We start from the raw sequence: 6,942 nt of genomic DNA, 5'->3' as shown, positions 1-6,942 counted from the left end.
TGAGAAAGCAATGGGGATATTTTTAATTAAAAAATTTTATATATATATATATATATATATATATATGTGTGTGTGTGTGTGTGTGTGTGTGTGTACTAAAACAAGGCATTTGATTCTTGTAACCTCACTGGATTCTAGCTGATATTACATTATGTGTGCAGTCAGTAAATATTAAAGACAACAGTAGCCAGACGACAACAAGCTAGGATATGTGAAGAAAAAGGGGGTCCGGCAGGGGTCGCTGTTCCTCCGCCGTACCCTTCTGAGGACACACCTCCTTCCTCCTGCCCTCCCCGTCGCCGTCCTCCTCCTCCTCGCACGCTACTTGTCACTGCTTCAGCAGGTTTCAGGAAGCGGAAGCGGGAATGTTGGAGTGTTTATTAGAAAAGTTTGGTCAACTTTGACACTTTGGGATTTGAGGCGCAAACTGCGGAGGAACATGAAGGTGAGTGACCGGGGCGCTCACGGCGCCGCTGCCCACTGCTCTGCGGCTGTTTGAGAGTTTTGGTGAGGCTGCTGTCAGCCCTGTCCTTCGTGTCATAACAGAGCAGGAACGAGTGAACGGGATCAGAAAGGGGGCTTGAGTTTACAGCAGGAGAAGAAAGTTTGCTGACGATTTAGAAGAGAGGCTGCGCAGGCTTGAAAAGTGAGTTTAAAGTCGGTTGGATGGTGTTCAAACCGCACATATCTGAAGAAAAGTGACCCTTCAGTGGGTTACAGATAGGTCTTCATCTGTGCGTGCGTGCGTGCGTGAGTGTGTTGCAAACTGTGGCGTGTTAAAAAATGCTTATTGACTAACAAGCTGTCGGGCTGTGCAGTGAATTGCGGGCTCTGAAATGCTGCTGCTGCTGTTCGTGATCACTTAAAGGTGTACCTAATCCACATAGCTGAATGCAGGGTTACATTTCTGAAGGAAACTTTAGCATCAGATGATTTTATTAGTCAGCCTGCAGGGAGCTGATCAATAAGTTTTAGTTTCGGGTGTGTTTTTGAACCTTGGGAAATGCAATCAGTCTAAAATCAAAATAACAGAATTCACTATGACACGACACAGCAGAAAAGTTTACCAACTGATCATCAGCCTCCTTGTTGAAGGCTTATCTATGAAAAGTTCCTTTTTGTTTAGTTAAACCAAAATGATCTTTGGTTTACCTACTTACTTTTTTGCAATATATAAAAAAACCAAGCTTATCTTTTTCTACTAATAATCATTTTAATGTTAATAACTTCAGGGTTTGTTTGTAAAAATGTATCTTGTGTTTTTAAATGTCCACATTACTATAAATGATGTTGGTCAGGCTAATATAGTAACTTATTAATAAATAGTAGTAATAATGTTGAAAAGACCAAACCTCACCATCATGCTCTTCAGGTTGAAATATGTGATTTAGTTTAGAAAATGGAAATGCTTTCACAGTTATGTAAAAGTACCAAAGCTACAAGTGGTGGAAGCTTCCTGAGTAAAGGATTTTTAAGTGCCAAAACTAGAGATGTCTAAAGCAGGCAAAGTACCTGTGGCGGTATGACGTGCTATTATTAGCAGTGATGCATTCATGTTTAAACACATTATGCTCCAACTCAGGTGGTTAAGTTGGAGCTGGTTTCTGTTCTGGTTCTGCATTGTTGAATGTCAGTCTGCTGGTTAATATCCAAATGCATTCACCGATTGCTTGGTAACATGTAAGAAATGGCAGTTTCTCACCTGCACTGCATTAAACCTTGAAATTATTCAGTAAATCTATTTCAGGGCAAGCAGTAAATCCCCGATTTATAAAATGTTTGATATTTTTGCATGAAAATGACCACAGTCATCATTTTTTAAAAGTATATATTAAAACTATTGTGAAGTTTGTATTCAGTATTTGAATTTACATTAAAACTAGTGTTAAATATAGTGAAGTAATTACAGAATATGTCTATGAAATCCAAGTGCTCAACTGTCCCCTGTACAGATATGTCAATTTGAACATGGCGACTTTATTTGTCGCCTCACATGCTTCACGAGCGTTCCACAGAGTAATGCTTCTGTTATCATTACGCTGTGTACGCTGACCACACCGATCCTGGAAAAAGTGGAGGCTTGTGTTGCGTTTTGCAGTTCGACCTCTGAGTCTGGCTTCTGTCAGAGTCGACAGGTTAACTTAACACTGAGGCCCGATATTCCTGCAGTCAGTGGGTCATCCTCTTCTCTCAGAGATGACTAGTTTACTTTCAGATAAAACAGAAAAGCCAGAAAAAGTTGATATTTTAAACGGATTATTGGACAACCAAGATTTACCCTTGCTGAAATGTAATACAACTCAAAGAGGAGTCATTTCTTAAAGCTAAATGTGTCTTTTTTCCTTTCTCCAATAATAAATTTACGTATATTATTCAGTCACCTGCATTGTTTTGATTTCCAGAACGTCCATTTCCAGGGCCAGCTCAGATCTTGTAATACCCTAAAATAATATTAACTGAAATGACTTTTATTATAGAGATAATAAATCCCAGAATAACTTAATTATATTTTTAAAGTATTTTTAAGTGTTTTAAGTATTTCATTAGTTCCTCATTCACAGTTTTCCTGTGCTTGAGTCATTTTTTAAAACATAAAATTCCTGTTCAAAACTAGATCTTGAAGACTAGATATTAATATCTGCGCTGCAGTCACTTCTCAACAGTGAAGCAGATGCGAAAGAAGTGTCGTATTTAAACTCGACATAGAGCTGAAATAAAGCCATTTGAATGATTTCGTTATTAATTGATAATGCTGTTTTGTAAGCAGAATGACCAGATGATTCTCACTTATGGTCGTCCTCTGCTTTTCTTTGTTTTATGTGTTGACCAAAAAAATCTTTAGTTTGGACAAAGGGAGAAATGAAGTGTAAATGTTAATAAGTAGTAATAACATCTCTTTGTACGGCACTTCTCGAAACCAGTGTTACAAAGGGCTTCACAGAAACACGGAATAAAAAAAAAAAACAAGGTGGGAGGAAATTATAAAAAGGATTTGCATCTAAATTCAGATGGGACAGTCAAGACATCAAAATGTAAATAAGATACAGTGTGATTCCAGTATAATGAATATCTTAAAGACAACAATAACAATCTGTAAGGTAAAAGAAAAGATGGAGTTAAGCCAAAGATGTTTATATATAAAATCTATGCTAAAACTTACAAAAACGTTTCACAATCAGTCATCAGCAGCGATTTAAAAGAAGACCGTGAAAAGGCGGACATTCCAGAGCCGAGGAGCCCTAACTGCAAACTCTCGATCGTCTTTTGTCTATAAGCGTGAGGTGTGCGCTGGTTGACCTCCTTTGCTTATGTGTGGCCTTTTTTTTCTGCTCCTGGATCTGTATGATGTCACAGAGAGCCGATATTTCAAATATGGTCATATGAGGAAAATGCTGTGACTCTTAGAGCTACAATGGCTTTTTTAAGACTGTGGACCAACTAAATAACCTCTCATATGAGGAAAAGTAAGCGTTTTGAAACATTTTCAGTTTTTATTAATTAACCATGTCAGATATTGGAATCTTTAAAACGTTGGCATTTCTGGGTAGAAAATTGTGTTTAGTGATTAATATTCCAAATTGGATGCAGAGTCCTTTTCTCTGCATCTTAAGTGTCAACATGTGGTGTATGAAAATGTAGACTTCACACTCCTGCATCAGCATTTACTAGTTTTTTTTTTTTTTGTCATGATCACTGCATTGTTGACTTGACGGAGCTTCATAAATGCTGCTGCAGGCTTAGGCCAACAGTAACTCCTGCTCTGCTGGTTCAGTCTGATGTATGACTTGCTTTAATGGAAGCTCTGTGACCACAGCATCAGCTTGTCTTGAGTTTTAAATGGAATTGTTTTATATTTGCAGAAAATTCTTAATTCAAAAGAGCCTGTCGCTGGAAGTGTTGCGAATGTCAAAGCTGAATTCTGTAACGACTGCTGTTATCTCTAAAGGGCAACGCTAAAATTTCTTCATGACCTTCTTTAAATTATGAGGAACTGAGGGCACTCTGAGTTAAAGATGACTTGGAGGATGAAGAGTGGTTGACCTGCTAGCCACTGCTCCTGTGTCACTCTTGCTGTGTCACTGATGTGTTTTAAAGCAGCTGATTCATTCTGTCTGTGCTGTCTGTGTGCTTGCAGCTGTTTTCAGATTGTCCACTTTGTTTTGCATTTACAAGAGCATTCTAAAAATAGTTGTCCCTCGCTCACCCCTCATCTTTCTTTCTCTCTCCGTCTGTCTCTCTCTCTCTCTCTCTCGGACAGGAAGTTGTTCTGTTCTTCATTCTAAACACTCGTTTCCTGTTTCACACGTTCTCTTTTAGATTTGGCTTCATGCTCCTCCAGGCTTCTGCCTCTTCCTCTCCATCACTCTCCTCCTCCCTTCAGTAACTCCATGAGCACTATTTGACTTTTAGCTCAGAGCTTTAGTTTTTAGTGGGTAACTTTTTACACAGTGGACTTTATCAGTAAAAGTGACTCAGCACAAGAACTGTTAGAAATTTAGTCCTAGGTGTTAAAATTGTGAATACTCTGCTCTTGTAAGTAAAGTCAGGTCAGTATTTGGAATAAAAAATGAATAGCTGCGCAGCAGGATACATATACCATGCAGTTACATTCTGAAAGTCAGTAAATTCCTTTTGAAGCTGTATTATTTACTGTGAAATGTAGAGGTAGCTGTTCATTAACTTGCCTATGTTGATGATTAGCCACATTGCTAGCAAACTGCACACCTGCCTGTTAGCATTCTTGGTGTTATAGCTGTTTTGCTAAGTAGGCTAGCTAACAAATAAAGCACTTAGTGAAGACCTTAAGATTTACAACACAACTATATTGGCACCCAGAGTTTTAATGTGTTTAGTTCTTTATTGTCTGGAAGCTTTTAAAACAGTGTTTTAAGAAATGTAATATTATGCTGTGCAAGTCACGTTTTTCACCCATTCCTTCATGTAGAAATGGCTAAAAGCTGAAATGTTATAGGGTCATTTTAATATTAATAGTTATGTAGCTGCAAAAGGTGAAAACAAAGTGTCACACAGAAAAGTTAAATTTGCATAGTTTTATTTCCATACTTGCTTTGGATTCTGCTCTAACGTGGAATGGAAAATGAAAGGCCCGGGTCCACCTATACACACATCCATATATTTTTAGTAGACAAAACATCAACTCCAGAGCGACTCCTGCATTCAGTCTACTTCTTAATCAAATTATTGTGTGACTTTTAAGTGGCACCATAGAGTACAGAAACAATCGGTGTGTGTTCATTTTGCTTGATAATGATCTAATCAACTAAAAGAGAATTTTACAACATCCGTTTTGACTCGCTGTTTGGGTTTGACTCCTATTTGTTTAAGAAGTGTTTGAGTGTGCGCAGTCACATGTACTTTTGGATTTGTAATTGTTTCTAAGGCTATTTCACCACATTGGCAAGTTGAATTTATTTAACTGAGCTTAAAAACTTTTATAGTCACCAGTCCGATCATCTTCATCAGTTCTTACTAACTGCTTACAGCTCTCTTCTCTTGGGATGTGTCTTGCCTCCCTCTTTTTAATGCTTTCCTGCAGGATAGTTGCCTGCTCGCTCATAATGTTGATGCTTTTTGTCTTCCTTACATATTCTCTGGTGAATTTTGAATTCTGCAACTTTTCACAGAGTTAAAGTCATGTGACAGCTGGTGTGGCGGCAGGATTCCCGCAGCTGTCTTTATTGCAAACCTGAAATCTGTGTTACAGTTGACCTGTACGGTATGCACAAAACACAAAACATTATTTGCCATCAGATACCAATCTGCCGTGTATTGAGGTAGAACAGTAACAGTGTCATGTGCACATTGTTGTTTTTTCTTTTTTTGTATGCCATGTAATGCTAGGTGTTTATCAAAGTCAGTATTATACATTAAGAAATTCATATATTAATCTAAGATGCTTTTGATTGTTGGGTCCCAGTAACTGCAGCATTTTAACAGATTTTATTTTTTAAATTGTTTTCTTCTCAGATCTATAAACTCAATGAAAATCATTTGTGTTGTTGCACAGCTGCATATCTTCACTTGTGCTCATTTCTGTAATTGGACTAAAACTCTTAAACTTGCAAATCCATTGACTCACTTTAAAAAGGTTTTGATTGTCTTTCAGGGTGTTTATGAGCTCTGAAAAGGAAAATCCTACAAATACACATGTCATGAGGTCAAATGCTTAAATAACAGGACAGATTTACTAATACTTAATAGGAAACCCTCTTCTGGCTTTGTTTTTTTTTGATTCAACGAGGTGCAATGTCTGTTTTACTACTGAAAAGTAGTTGGTTGAGGGATTTGTGCCAGTTGAACTCTTCATTTATTTGCAACCGAGTGGGAAACTGTAACAGGTGGATGGCTCAAAGCTGTGATCTTTCGTCTTATATCTCTTCCCTAAGCCCCTTTCTGCTCTTTAGTAACACTACTTGTGAAACTGAGCAGAAGTAGGGGTTAGGGGTTAGTAGACTCAGTGGAGACCTTCAAAAAGCAGCTAAAGACATTTTTATTTCAAAACGCTTTTAATTAGACCAGAGTTTTTATGATGTATTTATGACTGTATTGTGTTTTTACCTTGTCAAGTACTTTGTGACACATGTCTGTGAAAGGTGCTATATAAATAAACTTTACTTACGTACTTACTTAGAAGTAGAATGTTAAGTTTTTAGTCACCTTTTGGCAGGGAGGTCGGTACATAATTAATCTGTTTTGGTTTTATTTATTTATTTTTGTCAGCAGTGTGCACACAGTGATTTTCATGTAGATTTTTAGCTTAGGTTTTTTTGTGTGTGCTTGTGTGTGTACTCTATATCAGAGCCATATACAGTGGGGCAAAAGAGTATTTAGTCAGCCACCGATTGTGCAAGTTCCCCCACTTAAAATGATGACAGAGGTCAGTAATTTGCACCAGAGGTACACTTCAACTGTGAGAGACAG

General features: G+C 37.7%; 1 protein-coding gene across 4 annotated transcripts in view; it reads left to right on the top strand.

The window, feature by feature from the left end:
• Positions 1–309: 309 nt before the first annotated feature.
• The window catches only part of itprid2 (ITPR interacting domain containing 2), a 51,662-nt gene continuing 45,029 nt past the window's right edge, over positions 310–6,942 (top strand). For 3 of the 4 annotated variants that reach the window (XM_014337959.2, XM_014337958.2, XM_014337955.2), the window contains exon 1: positions 310–445. The gene's annotated coding sequence lies outside the window, so the exon portion shown is untranslated. The other variant, XM_042221809.1, reaches the window with a different exon arrangement.

Source organism: Haplochromis burtoni, unplaced genomic scaffold (genome assembly GCF_018398535.1).
Source record: "Haplochromis burtoni strain Fernald_Lab_line unplaced genomic scaffold, NCSU_Asbu1 Contig_75, whole genome shotgun sequence".
Taxonomy (NCBI): Eukaryota; Metazoa; Chordata; class Actinopteri; order Cichliformes; family Cichlidae; genus Haplochromis; species Haplochromis burtoni.
Note: the sequence above shows the minus strand (reverse complement) of the source record. Positions and strands in the feature narration are given on the sequence as shown.